At 46.7% G+C, this 17,423-nt stretch overlaps 1 non-coding gene across 1 annotated transcript in view; it reads right to left on the bottom strand.

Annotated features, from left to right (window-relative positions):
- Nucleotides 1-14,587, bottom strand: part of LOC105306365 — a 224,982-nt gene extending 210,395 nt beyond the window's left edge. Inside the window, exon 1 of the transcript XR_002777459.1 lies at nucleotides 14,470-14,587. This is a non-coding gene — a transcript (uncharacterized LOC105306365). The remainder of the gene's footprint in view (nucleotides 1-14,469) is intronic.
- Between the last annotated feature and the right edge of the window lie 2,836 nt (nucleotides 14,588-17,423).

Below are 17,423 nucleotides of genomic sequence, written 5' to 3'. Positions count from 1 at the left end.
CCAAGGCAACAAAATGAAACTCAAGAAGATATATCTAATTCCAGAATAAAAGCACAGTCAGATGTCTGGAAATGAGTCAGACTTCCAGGTAACTGTCAAATAGTCTTCTGTGAAAAGATAGGAAAAAAGGATTCACAGACCATAATTTTCTCTACTTTGAACTTTTCTTGATCCCAAGAACAGAAGAAAACAGCTGAGAGGAACCAAGATTATAACAGACATATCTTATCTAAAAAGAAAACATCTACCTGCGATGATTTTAATAAAATTAATAAATCTGCTGATCTTTTACAGCTTCATAAACTTACTTAAAACATGTAAATAATATCTACATGATTTATTTAGCCAGCAAGTTAAATTTGGGCAAGAGTTTGTTCTGAAAACAATTGCTTCTAGTGGCTCCTAGTAGGTAGTTTACTTTTGGGGGTGGGGGAAACAGTAAAATAAATGTTAACATAGGTGAGGAGAAAAACCTAAGGGAGTTTTGGGGGGCAGGAGGGAATCATAATATCACTGAGATGTGCCTGCCTTCTCCTCATCCCTTTTACTTCTGTGGCTGCACTTTAGCCTTGCCCACTGGAAGTTCTCAAAGGTCTGACCTGACCCATGGTGGCTGAGATGAGACACCCAGCACTCATGCCTGCCCCCACACAGGTATAGAGAGGGAGGAGGGAGCAGACAGCTGGCCCAGAGCCCAGAGCCGCGCTGCCCACTCTCCTCTTCAGGCAGTGGGCCCCAATGCTGCCTTCATTTGGTCACGTGGCTATGCTATGGTCCCTGGGCCACCTCTGGGTCCCTCCCAGAAGGAGAGACAAGAGGACAACACACATGCCTCCTGCACTTACTTTCAAGTGGGGGAGGTAACTAATCGGCACTTGTGGAACAGACAGAGAAAAAAAACAGGACAGGGTCTGGGCAAGGCCCAAGGTCAGGGATGGCCTCTTGCAGTGAGACACCTGACAGAGGCCTGAATAAAGGGAGGGGACAGACTCCCCCCACCTCCATGGGGGAAGGATGTCAGCAGAGCAGCCACAAAGGCCCTATGGGGAGAAGGATGGCGAGGAGCCCCGGGGATGGGCAAACACCAGATCCCTCTGCCCCAGGCAGAGGAGCAGTGCAATTGCTGGAATCACCTGGCTGCTGGGCTGAAACTACACTCTGTGGTGGAAGAAGAGTGGCCAGTTAGAAGACTCTGGCATGGGCCGGTGAAGGGGCACAATGAACTGCTAGAGGCGGTGACAAGACAAGTGACCAGATATGGGGCAGACTCTGAAGGCAGAACAGGATTTTTTAATGGATTGAGATGGGCTATGAAAAAAAAATCAAGGAGAGCTCCAAGATGTGTGGCCTGAATAACTGAGCAGATGGCAATGCTGCTACTGAGATGGGACAGCAAAGGGTAGATGTGTGGTAAACAAGGGGAGAGTGTGGAGGGAAATGAGACAGTGGGGGGCAGGTGGGCAGGGACACAGGAAACTGTGAGGGCAGGTATGGAGGGGATCAGGCCATTATTTTTAAACATGGGCTTGGAGATGCCCATCGGACAGGAGAGATGCCCAATAAGCAGTCAGATATGAGTTTGGAGCTCAGAGTTCAGGGGCAAGATAAATAAGTAACCATTTTCAATATATGCAACAGAATTCTGCCTCTAAGCTTTCTGGACGTGAGTATAAGGTTCTTGGTCCACTGATAGACTCTACTCAGAGCAACCATACCTCCTTGGCAGCTTTCCTTGGCAGGCCGTACCCAAACACATCCTGCCTAGAGAAGGTTGTCAGTAAAACTGCCCCAGAGACAACAACAAACAGGTCACAGAATAGAGAGGGTGCTTGGTTCTTCAGCCAGCTCTCAACAGCGGCCATCAAATTTTTTGCTGGGCTCTGCTCACTGTTCCTCTGTCAATTCTAACAACAAGCCAGAAGGGCCTGCTGACATCTTGCCATCTCCTCTCCACAGTGAACGAGCCAATGACATTAACAGATGAAACTTAGCACTCTATTATCCAACAGCAGAGGGTATATCTGAATTGGTACACAGGACAAGTTCACTTTCCAACCGCGGAAAGAGCACATCTCATCAGCATCGTCCTCCCAGGCAGACGCCTTCCTCATAGGTAGGTCCATGTCAGTACAAGCTCGCCACCTGACCACCCATGGCAACTATAGAGGACACCCCTGCTATAGTTTTTAGTCCTTCTTAATCAAACAAACTAATGACCCAAGGAAATCAGAAAGCACTTCATTTGCCACCTAAGCTACTGAATGATACCTAAGCCCTTGTTAATGGTGTCCAAACTAGGGAAAGCCAGCAGACTCCCCAGCCTCTGTCTCTATCATCAGCTCAGGATACGGAGGCTGGTTTCCACATGCAGTTTTGGTGAGAGAAACTCAGACGCAGCACCTCTGAGGTTTGTGGAGGAGAGAACAAGAAACAGCAGAGCAAGTGCAAGGGCAATGTGTATGACTTCCACTTAGAATACAAGAGGGCAGAACATTCAGCACCCACAGCAAGGAGGCAGAGCAGAGCACAACAGTGAAAGGTTGAGCAGAGAAAAAGGAGCCGCTAGAGGCGGAGGCCCCACAGGGCAAGGTGGCCAGGCATCCACCTGGGGCTGAGGCCCAGAAGCAGTATTATGGAACCCCACTCGGAATGAAAACTATGTTGCTAAAAGGGGAGAGACAGAACTGACGGTTACTTGTTTCCACAGCTGAACAAATTGATACCATGACAGAACCAAAATCATCTTAAGAAAAAAGCAGCACAGGCCCCAAGTGCACTGGACCCACAGCAGGCGGAAAGCGGCTGTGCTGGAGTCCCACTCTGTCACCAAGAGGCAATATTTAGCTTTGCCAGATCTACAACGGTTTTTGAATTGCCACTAAGTACTCACCAGCAAACCTTCCTTTCACAAAGAAAGACGCAAGCAGGCTCCTGCGCCCACCCTAGCCTGCCCTCTCACTCCATTTCAGTGACATCTCTATTCTGCACAATCCACACGGGAAAGGGCGGCACAGTTTGGCTGTATTTTTGAATTCAATTTTTAGTGTTTTATCCTAATCTCTCAAAATTATGTCGACTGAGTACCTGGCCAGCCAGGAAGCTGCAAAGCCTTGGTCCCACCAACTTTCAGAAAATATCCTGCTATATGGCGTGGACAACAGGGCATTTCTTTCCAATTAGGTTTTGCACATTAAAATAAACTCCAATCTGAATTCCACATTCAGTTAATAGCCACATTAGAGAAGAATAAGGAACAAACTCATCAATTATAATTCTATGTACATTTCATTAATTATCAGATGTTGTCTATGAAGAACTTTAAAAAGTTACAAATGGTTTGCAAATAGAACACATTACTATTACCATGTGAAAGTAATAAACCTGGCTTCCTGGTGTGAACTACATGGAATATAAAATTTAAGCATTTTGTGAAATATGAATAAATATAGAGCGTTAAAAAACTGTGGTCAAGACAGAGTCTCCAGTGTAAACAATTAGATAAGAAAATAGGTAGGAGGTAGGTATCTCAACAGGCTTTTCTTCACCATTATTGGCTGTCGATTTGGTGTTCAGCAAAGATGAGAGGAAACACTCCACAGCAGAATAAGTCGTGCCTACCCTAATCCAGGGCCATGATGCAACAAGAACAATAATAATCATGACAATAGTCAACATTTATTCGGCTCTAACCATAACAGTGCCTTCAACAGACTGAAGTTCACCAAACACACCTCCGTGTTGTCTGCCTTTATTCACGCTTACAGCAAGCCCTCCTCTTCCCGTCTTTGCCCATCTAACATCTGAGACACATGTCAACTGTCATTTTTCTCACAAAACCTGACCTGAACCTTCTCACCCTTCCACACGTCCCCTATAAGACCCCCTTCCTCCAACACCATCGACACTGAGCTCCCTTCTACCCTACCCGCTTGCTGCCTCAGGAACTAACATGAATGTGTGTCTGACACTAAAAACTCTGGCTACAAAGTACATTCTGCGAAGGCGGGAAAACAACTAGTCTTTACTAATCCCTGCAGCCCCTGCAGCTCCTTCAACATGTTAATTGAACTTCACCATTCACATAGATGAGTGTGGCCCCTAAAGCTGTGCCCCTGCTTGGAGCACAAATAAAGAATCTCAACTGCTTGACAGTTTTTCCTCTGGGTCAATAAACTAGTCCTACTAGCATTTCATATTACCTAAACCCGAGCATCAAATTTCTCCCCACAACTTGTCAGGATTCACCCTAGCCATCCTCCAACAGCCTGTGAACTCAGAAAAAGGAGCCTGCGAAAGTCAGAGTAGCAAAGTGACAAAAGACGGTACATGGATTTTGAGAATATGGATTTCGTGGGTTGCACTTAAACACTAACAAATAATTCAGGATTTTCTTCACTACGTTCACCCTTTATTGGGGTAGGTACAGTAAGAGTTCTAAATTTCAGGAGCTATATGCATCACCTAGACCTATGAAATAATCAGCCCCTTCCTCACCCTTGCAGCTGTTCCCTCTCACCCCTGTTCTGAACACGTGTTCACAATGCCTACTAGCAGTCCCCCAGTTTTTTTAGCACATACTCCAATGAGCAAAAAGTGTAAGGACGCACATGTATATTTATTTATAAATTATATACATGTGTTACAGTAATAGTGCATCGTACACATTATATACAGTGTAAGGCTCTAGCGTTTGCCTTCTAGACCCCAGTGCACACAGCTGTCTGGAAATCACCAACAGAGAAGACCCTCTCTCCCTGCTTGTCTGCCTGGTCAAAAACTGTTCTTTTTCCAAGTCTCAGCCCGAAGTCAGCCCATCCCTGAAGTCTCCCTTGATTGACCAGAATAGACCGGGAAGTCCTCCTAGCTCCTGCAGCCCTTTACACCTCCCCAGTGAGGCTGTCATCCCATGTGGCAACTCAGCAGGGCAACTTCTCCCAGTGTGGGGACAGAGCCAGTGCCTGGACATCACAGTGCTCCGTGAGAACGTGCAGCCAAGGAAGAGCGAATGGAGGAAGTGAGTGAAGCCTCAGAGCTCACCATCCCTCAGGCCCAGCAGCCTCATTCTCCATGTACAAAGCCTTTCCTAACTAACAGTTTAAATGGTGCTTCCAAACTTTTAACCCAAGACTTGATTATCATCTGCCTGCTCTTGTTTGCTGGCTGCTTCCTGTACCTTCGCCTCGAGTTTCCAAGTCCCCAGAGAGCAGGAGCTGGGTCTCCACCCCATCAGGCTAGGCAGGCACTTCACAGATACTTACTTGACTTAATAATAGCTGCCATTTATTGAGCACTCACTACAGTAATTCACTGGACCTCTCCCAGCTGGTGTGCATACACATTACCTTATTTAATCCTCTTCAAAACCTAAGAGGTAGACAAATAGTTATTTTAGAGAAAGGCAAATGACCCTTCCAAATTCAAGCAGCCTCCCAGGGACATGGCCAGATAAGAGCCCAGAAGACACAGTTAGGAGTGGCAGAGGGGGAAAAAAAGAAAAAAAAAAAAACTCTTATGGCAAAACCTTCCTCAAAACCAGGAGACAACACATCTGCTCAGACCCTTCCATACACACCGTGGACAGCAAGTTGCCATGGGCGGCTGCGTCTCAGACCCACATTTAGCCCTGATGCTTCTTCAGTTGGGTCAAGTGTGCACAGCCTGCTCCATGGCAAATGCCAGAATGGAAACTATTCCCTTAGGCATGTAAATGTGCCCCAATTTTTAAAATCCATTATACAAATCAGGTTATAACTGTAAAAGGGAAAAGATTCACATTACAAAGTAATTCACTAAGAGTTGTATTAAATAACCCATGCTTGCACTCCATTTAATGTCCAACTTTATTAGAAAACAAATATCATGATTTCTTTGGACTACATAACTTACTACATAAACTATGTGCTTATGACTGTACATATACAATATCTGTTTATTATTTTTACATTACTCCAGATGAAAAAAAAATTTTAATCCCAGGACCTCTAGTTTAGAAGTAAAAGATTTTGAATCTCATATTTAAACACCAATAAGTTGAAACTTAAGTTCTGTAAGGATGCAATATTTACCTTAATAGCCAAAGTAGCAGAAAAACAAACGTTCAACTAAGCCGTCCAACTGTAAACATTATCTCCACCCTTGAAATCATGCACACATTATGTCCAACAAGGCCCTCTGTCCCTACTAGAAAAACATCTGGCATTTTATCATTCTGCTGAAGGAGCGAACCAAATCCAGTGAGGTCAAATTCAACATAAGTCTGTCAGCCACACACACATCAGCCAACAGCAAACAGGGGAAAGGATACAAGGTATATTTTTGTCACCTAAAGTGCCCTGACAAATATTCTAGAAACTTATTCAATATCATCTCAATAACGTAGTTAGCAGGCAACTCCCCTGGGAACTTCCTACCCAACCTCAAAGGGAACCCTGCAAAGGCTGCTCCTCTGACAACAATGCCCAACCTTCGCTGGTCAGACCACATGCATGAACACCAGTTGCCCCTCCCACCCACTGGCAGTCCTCTGCACACTTCATCCTCTGCCTTGGCACCATCTGCACTGCCAGCTATGTTTTCACCTGGAACGCAGCCTGTGGTTAACTGTATGGCCAGCAAGAGAGAGATGTGGGTCATGTGACAACTGCTCAAGTAGAGCTCCCCACCATCTGTGCCTGGAGTGCAAGGACTCACTTGCCTGAAAACAGAGGAGAGAACAATGCCCACCTGGGCCCCAGGGACCCTGCACAGTGCTTACCTGGCCAGCCACAGACAGTGCACACTCCCAGCATGCACCCCAGAGCTCAGTAAGTACCTACACTTGCTGAACAAATAGATGCATGAAGGTGCATGTGAACAGAACAAGCTACTGGGACCAGCCCCAAAGATGTCTTGCTCCCTCCAACCAGCATTGTAAATGTGCTCCCCTCCAACTGGTCTCAACCTTCCAACTGAAAAGGTTGCCTTTGAAGAAAACAAAACCAACCTATTAAAATGATTTTTCCTTTCTCTCAAGCTTCAGAAGCAATCATCTTAGGAGGCCACTGTAATAGCTGCATTTGACTCTGAAAAGGCTCAGGCTTCGGCCAGAAGCAGAAACTGCTGCCAAATTTGAAGAGGGGAGGAGTGAAGAACCCACAGAGAGGGCATCAACATTAAAGTTAAGTGTTGAGCACCAACCAATCATCAAGTGAAACAATAGGGGAATGAATTTTATGTCACCATCCTTGGATACAAAGCTAGGGGAAAGTTTAATCTCAAAAAGTGACCATTGAAAAAGGAGAGAAGTGACTAAACAAAATGTCACACAGCTCTTCCAACAGCTAGTTGCTGAATCCACTCTCTCTCCTAGCCCTTGCTCTTCCATTGTGAGGCCAAGATACCCTTATGAGGGCGGGGAAAGACAAAGTGTGGTCCTTGGCCGTAAAATCCTGTAACTTTATTTAAAAACATATTATTAGACTGTTTTGTGTCCTTAACCTAAGTAAAATTTAACTCAAATTTAAAATAGCACAAAAGTCTAATCCCTCCTGATGAGATCATCCACTACAACATCATTCTGTTTGCCCATAACAAGACTCGAGCAAACAGCAAAACTCTTTCACCTGTGATCCTGATTATATAACCCAGATTTTTATATAAAAAAAATAGGAAGGAAAATGTAAACATCATAACATTTTACTGCCAAATTTACTAAGGTTTTTCTTCATAATCATATTCAGCACTGGCAAGGGTGTAGTCACCTTCATATCTGTTGTGCAAAGTGTCTCATCCTTTATGAAAAGCAATCTGGTAATACTTTTGGAGGAACTTCTAAAAGTTCTTATGCCCAACAACATCTCTCTTAGGAATCTATGCAAAGGATGTCATCAAAATGTTCAATGTGGTATTATTTATAATAGAGAAAACTTGTAATAGCCTCAATGTTCCAAAACAGGTTTTTTTAAATAACAATATAACCATAGAGTAAGATATTATAGTCATCAGAAGTAGTATTTTTCGAGAATATTTAAATTACATAAAAAATTTTTTATGATGGAATGCTGTTTTTAAAAAGTATGTAAGTTCTTTACATGATTTCATAATTAATAAATATGGTTGGAAAGAATCTATTAAACTATTAACAGAGGTCATCTCTAAAGGTAGTGGGATCACAGGTAATTTTGGTCATTTTTATTTTCTTCTTTGTTTTATATTTTCCTAATTATCTTCAATAAGTATATAATCAGGGATAAAAAGCATTTCAGAGACAGAATCAGTGACACTGGTTTCAACCAGGCCTGAAAGACTATGGAATAAAAAGTCAAATTTGGAGAGCGTAGGCAAAGCACTGGACTAGCAGCATGCACAATGATCCCCATCTCTGTCCCTGACCGACTGTGCTCACACCTGCTCCACAGGAGGTAACAGGAGCGGCCATTCCAAGACAGGCCTCATCCTGGGAGCTGATGGCTATGATGCAGTCTGGGACATGCCACATAAAAACATGAATGTTCAGTGTTGTGGAGACAGGGAGGACAGAGCACAGACAAGAATAGGAACTTCCAAAGGCCTGTATCACCTCAACTATAAAGAAGAGAGTGCTTGTCCAACCTATCCCAGGCAACTGTAAGGATCACATGTAATAAAAGCTCAGAAACTCTCACAAACTGTGGGCACCCTAATAGTTATTTATTCAAGAGACAGCACCATCCTAGCCACTCAGCTGAGCTCAGAGGCCATGATGAATTCCCATTCCAGCCCTGCTGACATGGGAAGGTTTGCAAAGACTTGCCAGATCCAAGTAAATCTGCATCTCCTGGGGACTCACTTTAGGTTCCATAATTTCAAATGCTTAGCTTTGTTGTCTAAGGTGGACAGTATTTCACAAGAAGTTTACATCTATATGTGTGGCTGATTAATCTATGCCCCCATGGAGCATAACAGAGAATCTTAAAGATATGATTATTTTTTCTTTTTTTTACCTAAATGTGAGAAGCAAAGGGAAACAAAAATGGTAGCATTCCATGTACTGGAGCGAGCCGGATCCTTCTGAGTCAACAGACAACTGGGAGGGCCTCATCCAGTCCAGCCTCACACCCAGACCCACAGGCCTGCATTCACCACTCAGAAAACTGGTCCTGATGCTCTATCACCCAGAGAAGACTAACAGAGTGGTTTGCAAGGAAGGCTGCAGAATACTACCAGGCAACAACAATACTCCTGCCGATTTTTACTTCATCTTTCTTTCAAGGAACTCAAGGCTCGGTGTGACAAAACAAAGCCACCAATGGCCCAATTCTCAAAACTAAGGTTCTTGCCATAGGCAAGATAGGCACAGAGAGCAAAGGTCAGAAATACAAATGGAAAATGGAAATAAGGGGTTGTATAAATCTGAGACATGGAAAAGGCAAGAAGGCAAAAGAAGCTTGCTGGCTAGATAGAATCACTGGGACCTGTATGAAGACAAAGAGAAATGGCGCTATCCCCTTCCACTTTGCTGGTAAGTGGTCCCTGAGGAAGAACTTTTGACCCGGCCCTGCTTCAGGCAGCTCCAGAGTCAAAGCCCAGACCCCCAGGGAGAGATTGCTTAAGCTGTTTGGGCTGCTTACTTACAAGGTATGACTGAGAACTTCAGGGCTTCCTATCTCCTGCCTGCAAAATGGGAATGGTAGCAGAACAAGGGCTGCTGTGAGGATTAAATCAGTTAATATGTGTGTAGCCCTAAGAACTGCTTTACACAAAGTCAATAATATGCTCTGGTGGGGTGGGGGGCTGCCCAGAGGTCCAACATCCCTTCTCGAAGCAGCCTGAATTCAAGACATGGGCTCTCCACTCTTACCTTCCAGAAGCAGTCAGATTTTATTATGGATTTTATTATGGAAATTCTCTCCCCAATTATATGCAGAGGTTACTACCGGTGGGGCCACTGTCATTAAAAACAATGCCTGGCCATGCCTCTCCACCAGCTGTCAGGGGCCCGGCCCATTTCTGGAGAGTGGTGGCCCTGCACAGGAACCAGCAAGGCATAGCCAGAAGCCTGCCATTCTGCAAACCCCAGAGGCAAGGAGTCTATGCACTTACAGAAGGTCCTTGCCACACCTCACGTGGAGGGACAGCTGGTCAAGGATGGGATGGATCCTTTCTGCAAACTGGATGGAACAGTCTTCTCTGAAAAGAAATTCTAGGTCCATTTAGGGATCGTGTGGATGAGGGCACACAAATGTCGCTCACACCCACCTGATCTTAACATCATTTAAGTAGTCCAGGCTCTGCATCCTGTCTGCAAAAAGAAGAGCAAGTCATTTGGCAGGGGCTCAATTTAGGAGGTGGCTTTGTAATATGAGCAGTGTGTCCGCTAACAACTAGAGCAAGACCATTAAGTTCATTACACCTGTCACTCTGCCAGCTGACTATCCAAATTGCCAGAGATGAAAGTACATTATGCCCAAGGAGTGCCACCCAGCCCCCTCCCAGAGCAGCACACACACTTATCTTAGACAATTTGTTCCCGATGTCTGCACCTGCAGAAAGAACGCAACTATAAACAGCTTGAAACTTAACCCTGAGAAATCTTAGGGCCTGAGCAGCTAAGGACAAAGTTTAGTTTCGTAGGAGCAGATCCCTGAGAGGAAGACTAAGTGCCATGTCCCCTGATGAGGAGGAAGGTGGGGGGGGAGGGCAACCAAGCAGAGCAGCCAGCAAAACTAAGGACATAGAGCTACTACGTGGATTCTGCTGCCCTGCAGCAATGCCAAAAATAAAAGCAAGAAACATACCCTTTTCATCTCCAAACCAAGTCACAGAATTTAGGCAGTAGGCAGAGGCCTTCCTCGCAGCTGCACAAAAACCAGGATCCCTGGGTGCACAGTGCCGGGCCGCCGGCTGCAGAGTGTGTTTGCAGTGCAAGCGTGCTGCAGACAGTGGTAATTTATTTATCCCTGTCATGTAACATTAGCAATCTGTCTGGAGCTTGGCAAGCACCAACTTGCACTGTCACATAAACTGTCTGACAAACTTAAAGTTTTGTAAATGCTTCTCTTTTCCAGTAGACAATAAAGCATCATTTTTAAAAAGTTATCTCCTTTTCTGTTCCTTTTCTCTCTTCCTCTTCAAAAAAAGAAGGAAGGAAAAGAAAGAAAACCAACAACAAAAGAACCCATGCAAATAGAAACGATCCCTCAGCAGGATTCTTAACCTTGAAAGTCTCAACATTTTTCCAGTGCCAAGTAAATGAGTAAATAAATGGATGGGGGAGGGTGTGGTGTGGCAGGGATCAGTGGGGGAGGAGAGGGGGTGGGCAGAGTGTTACAGAACTAAATCTGCAAAATAAAAGTACAGTCATTAAAAATTAATAAAGGGTGTGGACATCAGCTCCCCACCCCCTTCAGCTCATGGGGATTTGAGCCAGACATTCTGCATCCTCATTAAGTGGTGTCTGGCAGGCTGCCGCAGTTTTAGTGGGTTCTGGGAATGCCAATATATTAACCAGAGGACTTTTTGCATACCCTTTAGAGTTTTTATTCTAGAAAAGTCAACCATTTGGCACTGTGTAGCCTTATTTTTGTCCAGGAAAGCTCTCAGCTGCCAATCAAGGGAGAAATTATAACTATGTTCGTAATTTCCAAGACCTATCTGGGAAACAAGCTTGGTGGAAAGAAAACTCCTCTCACAAAAACTGCTGAAAAGGCCAAAGTACCATTTTTAGTGGGAACTCAAAGAAAGCAATCCATACTTTAATCAAATAGCTATTGAGACAACACATACATTATTTTCAAGTCCTCCAATGACAGAGGAAAAAAATATTAATTGGCAATATGAACCCAATATTCCTATAGCAATTAACAGCATAGGTGCTTCGCTTTTTCTTTTAGTTGCTTAACAATGAAGTGAATAATTCCACACAAAAAAAAATCTCCCTAAAAAGTGGCAGGTCTCGTGGCCTAAATTTTCAAATAGGCAGAAGCTTTATGTTCCTGTTCTAAAAATTACAATTCACCTTCCATGCACACCCATAATATAGGTCAAGGTGTAATTCTAGACTAACGAATCTCATGTAGGCAGAAAGTCACTTTGACAAAAATAGTGGCTTCCACGAGAGTTTTCTGAGATGTAAAAAGGAACAGAATGAAAGGAGGAAGGGAGAAGAAGGGAAGAAAGGGCCATTGGAGACTATGTAGAGATTTTGCCACTGTTCATATAAAGTGTGTTAAACATTTCTAAAAATTTTCCGAGTTAACATGGAAGGATCTTCTTTTGTAGCTATCACTCCTTGAGTTTTCTTTTCTATTAACTCTTACCCAAAAGGACAGACTCATCATAGAGACTCCATAAGACTATATTCAAAAGAAAGATGTAAAGAAACATGGCGAGGGCCACCAGAAAGATCTAACCAGTCACAGTTGCAATTGTCCCTGCTCTGAACCCTGAGAGTGCTTGGGTTTTACATGGTGACACAGAGTAATCATCTCCTGCCCAGACCACAGAGTAACTGCCTGCTGGGCTGACTGCATGCTGGGTGAGAGCAAAGGGATCTAGACAGAGCTCAGGGGTCTCTACTTGACAACAGGCCAGAAACTACCATCAGAGAGCAAAAGTCACTCTCTCTTCTGTATGTTCCCCTGTCGAACTTGGAGTTGCCCCTTCAGAGGTCCAGATAAAAAACAGGCTGCTCTGCCAGGCTGTTAAGTCAAGTAAGACCACAGCACAGTCCCAAACACCTCTGCATACTGGTTCTTGCTCTCAGTGCGCCAAACAAGAAAACTATTCTTAGAACACTGTCAACAGTTGGGGGAAAATAAATATTTGTCTATGTATGTATATACTCTGTTGGGGGTGCGGGGGATTTGAATTTCAAATAATGTGCCAACCAATTGGTACAAAACCCCTGAATAAGCAGATGGCACTGCCTGGGTTCCTCTGTAGGGCTATGGTCATGCAAACTGAGAGGATTTAAGAGACAGCCCTAAAATCCTGCTGGGAAAAGTCTTCTCTGTTGTAAATACAAACCTATGCGAAATAGAACCATGGCCAATGAGGGCAAACGCTTCCAAGGGTAACAGCAGAATGTTAAGATATTAGAGAGGTCTTTTAAAACGAGGGAGGGAGGTAGCTACAACTCCATTACAAATAATCCCTTACTGACTTTTACAGTCTGGGCCCAATTCCTAAATATATGTTCAATGTCTATAGTAATGTGAAGCTCTTAAAAGAATAAAGCTTTCACAGATCACGAAGAATTTACCCCCATGTTTTTAAAAGAGGTGTTTTGCAAGGGCTATCAAATAGCATTCGAGGGTTGACAGGAAACTAAATATTTTAATTTAATAAATGTATATGGGTAATATTCCGATTTATTCATTTGTCTATAAGTCAAATTTGACATTATGATCCTTTACTGAACATAAAGAATATGTTCCAAAAGAATTGTGCAGAGTACAAAGACAGATGTACTGATGACACTATTTTCAGTATAAATACTAGAAAATACTAACTACTCATATGCAAAATGCAGAACATGACCTGATGCAATGGCAGCTTCTCAATGCAGACTCCACAGAATCCTTCCTGTAATTCAATACTCAGTCCTGAAGCTCCAGGGGAAATACAAATGGGAGAATACCTTCCTTGGCTAGCCAAACAAGAGGAAAGGGCCATTTGAAAGGAAAGTTTCCCAGCCCTGGTCCTGAGGAAAGGCACCAACCTCCATGCCAGCCACAGGACTCATACATTTTTTTAAAAGCCAAGGCTGCTCACCATCTCTACCGACCTCTGCTGCAAGAAACTTACTAATAGTAGCTCTCTCCATCAACTCTGTACAGCTTATCTCACTTCACATTCCACAATGCCCAGCATATAGGTCATCAATAAATATCACAATCATAATTAACATTTAGAAAGCAGCACTTAACTATAAGTGAGGGGGTCCAGAAATGAAAAGTCGCCAAAATAATTAGAAAGAAGAGAAGGGAATAGATGGGACACAGATGCAGAGAAAAGAAGAAAATCAAAATTATCCGATTCTAGCTAATTAAAAGACTGAAAAAAATAAAAATTATTTTCTATTTTATATGGCCATTGACACTCAGCAATCATTCCTATGTCTTGGTAAGACCGAGGAAGCCCTTCTTGCTTTAAAGTTTCTCGCAGTCCTGACGGGCAGCTCGGTGCCCTGCCAGCAAACGGGGGAACCAGGGCACTGACCCATGCGCCTTTTCTAGGTGCCACCCACCGGCCACGCGTCCATCTCGTCCTCCTGAAATTCTCTGCCCCATTGAGAAGCCTCCTCCTTTTCAAATGAGAGAGAGAGAGAGAGAGAGAGAGAGAGAGAGTGAGAGAGAGAGAGAGTGTTAAAATAAAGCAAATGCCCTCTCCGACACCACAGCAAATTAACCTGAACGGAAACTACTGTCTTTCAGCAGCTTACTTACAGGGCGCACCCCAACCCCACCCTTGGCGGCGTACCGGGCAGGGGTCCCGGGGAAGCCTCCTCACCTCTGTGCAGACAGACACCACAACAAAGGCAAGTGCCGAGCCCAGGCTGGATGCTCGTCGCTTCCTGTTTATTCCACTGTGAGGGTCAAAGAGAAATTCAACACACGCCTGCTTCCTCCAGGGCTCGGAGACCTAACCTAAGTGTAACAGCAGCCGCCCAAGACAATCGACTTCCCAGCCAATGCCCGGAGCTCCAGACGGCCCCGCGACTGACGTCCACGGGACGACCCTGGCAGACTCCGGGCGAGGCAGGTCTGAGGGGTTGGCGGGCGCAGGGCGCAGGATGAGGTCCCCGGGAGCACGGAGGCGCGGGGCTGCGGGGCGCTGGTCTCCTGGATGTAAGGTCCAGTGGACGGCCTGCGCCCGCCCCTTTCCTTCTCGCAAACTCTCCAACAAGGTCCTGCACAATCTTTCAGCTTCGTTCTGACCTCCAGTCCCCCGACCCGCAGTGGTTCGCCGAGAGCCCCAAGGGAACCCAAAGCTCAGTTGAGCGGCCACCCCCACGCTCACCCCGGCCTCCCTGCTGTGCAGAATTAAGTCTTGCAACCTAAGGACGACCCGAGCCAGGGCACCGGGAAATAGAAAACGGGTGGGGGTCGGCAATGTTCCTTCCGTAGAGAAAACCCGCAAAGGCGGCGAGGTCGCCCTCCCCACAGCCAGCCCCGGACCACCGCCCCGGGACTCACGCCGCGCTCACACGCAACACTGCTGCACAGACCTCGCGCACTCGCCAGGGTGGGGAGGGTGCCTGGTGCTGGGCCGCTCCCTCCGATCCCCGCCGACGGCGCAGGCTCGCGGACGTCCGTTCCTGGAACGTCCTGTCCCTGTGTCTCCCACTCCCCCGGGCCTTGCCGCCCCCCGCCCTGCTTCAGCGCAGCGCGGAACTTGGGCCAGACGCAGCGACTACAGCCACCTCAGGTCCGCACTCACCTGCGGCCGCCCCTCCCGAGTGGAGGCTGGAGACGGCCCGCGGTGCAGCTTGCCAGGCCGCGCGGTCCTGCCGGGATGCCGGGCCGCCGCAGCGGGGGGCGCGCAGTGGGTCTGCGGGGAGCGCGGCGCGGCGCGCCGGGTCTCTTTAAGAGCTAGGGACCTTACGGGCCTCCCCCGCGCTCCCCGCCCCCCTTTCACTTTCCCAGGCGCTTGCAGCCTGTCTGGCGGTGGTGGCGGGGGCTCCTCCCCAGCTCGCAGGAGATCCCCCGCCGGCCGCGGTGGCGCGCGGGGCGGACAGTGCCAGCTGCTCTCGCCTGCCTGTTCTGCCGGGCCGGCCCGCAGCCTCCGAGCGGGGGTACAGCGGGGAGAAGGTGCCGCGGCCGCCGAGGGAGGCGTCCCGCCTCCTGTCGCCGGAGGGGGGAGTGTCCCGCCGCCCCTACCGCCGTCTGTCTCCAGCCGCAACTGTGCTCCAAGAAGCTGAGTCTGTCTCCAACTCCCGGTATCTCCTCCCTCCCCATCCCCCTCCACGGCAGGGACCCGGCGTGAGGCCAGGCAGCTAGGGGCCGCCGCGCTGGCTGCGGTAGGCCCACCCGGACCCTGCGCGCGCAGGCCGCACGGGCCTCTGCAGGCTGCGGGCACTGGGCTGGGGGCGTGCGACCGCCGAGGCCGCAGGACCTCGGGGCTCCGTGGAGCTGGCTGGCTGGCTGGCTGGCTGGCTGCGCTTACGGCTGCGGTCTCGGGGCGCGCGCCCACCGCCGGCCGGACGGAGAACTCCAAGTGCTGACAGACTGCAGGCTGGGGCGCCGGGGGTAGCCGGCTCGCGGACTCGAGGTAGGGACTGTCTCGGGAGAGCGGGCCTCGGTATTCAGTGCACCAGTTATCTCGCCAAGCTGCGTGCACCCAACGGTCAGTGGGCCTTCAGGCTGCAGGACACCTAGTGAGACGGATGAATCCTATGAGAGCCTGCCCCGCGAGGCCACCCCCTTAGGATCCCCACCTTTTATAAGGGCGACGGCCCCAGACTGGAAGGTCGGATGGATTCTTCCCGCTACGACTTTTCCTCCCTGAAGGACCTATATCTCTCCTCCGAAGGCCGTTTAAGACTTGAACTCTACTCGAGTACAGACCATGCATTTTGTCCTCCAGAAGTACTAACATTGACATCAGGCGACCTGGCAATGTTTGATAGGGGTTTGGTTACTGCTATAGCATGTGGGCATTTTAACCCAATTTTATTACAGTCACGAAAATTAGACAATTCCCCTCTGCCAAAATATACTAACTTAGAGTTTCAGGTAGGATCTAACAGAGGTGCACCTTACTAAAGCAGTAATAATTTTCAACCTATGCCCCCCAAAAGTTGACCGGCTCATACTTCCAGAATACCTGAGAAAAGAATCTAATGAAATCTATGATTAATTTGTCGGTAACTTTTCAGTTGGTGAAATGTTGGTTTATTTCAGCTTCCTTTAAAGAGCCCCCAGCTTTCCAACTATCTTAGTAATTAAGTAGAATTTGGTCAATGTTCATATGTAATATAATAATAACGACCACTTATTGAGAGCAGTGCACCAAGCCCTGTTCTAAGTACACAGATTGTTTTATTTAATCCTCACAATAACTATAACAGCTATCTCTTCCCATTTTACAGATGAGAAAGTTGAGGTGATGAAAGATTTATTAATTTGTCCCCAGACCACAAAGAGAGGAGTGTAAAATTCCTAACTGGCTACATGTAAAGCAGGGACTTGAACCATACTGCCACCTACCTATGGCAACTTTGACATCCAGTTTAGTTCAGCTCAGCCCAGTAACAATGGACAGCATCTGCTCTATCTATGCCAGACACTCTGTGGGCACAGTGGAGAATGCCCAGGTCCCAGGCTAATAAGAGCATGTAGGCTAGTGGGACAGCTTTGAATCTGGCTATTAGGGTAAACTTTTTTAAATGAGCAGTGAGTTGATGAGTGCTTAATACAGGTTATCTGAATTAGGCAAGCATATAGTTTATATTTAATGTACAC

The sequence above is a fragment of the Pteropus vampyrus genome, unplaced genomic scaffold (assembly GCF_000151845.1).
Source record: "Pteropus vampyrus isolate Shadow unplaced genomic scaffold, Pvam_2.0 Scaffold434, whole genome shotgun sequence".
Taxonomy (NCBI): Eukaryota; Metazoa; Chordata; class Mammalia; order Chiroptera; family Pteropodidae; genus Pteropus; species Pteropus vampyrus.
This window is presented reverse-complemented; position numbering and strand designations above follow the sequence as displayed.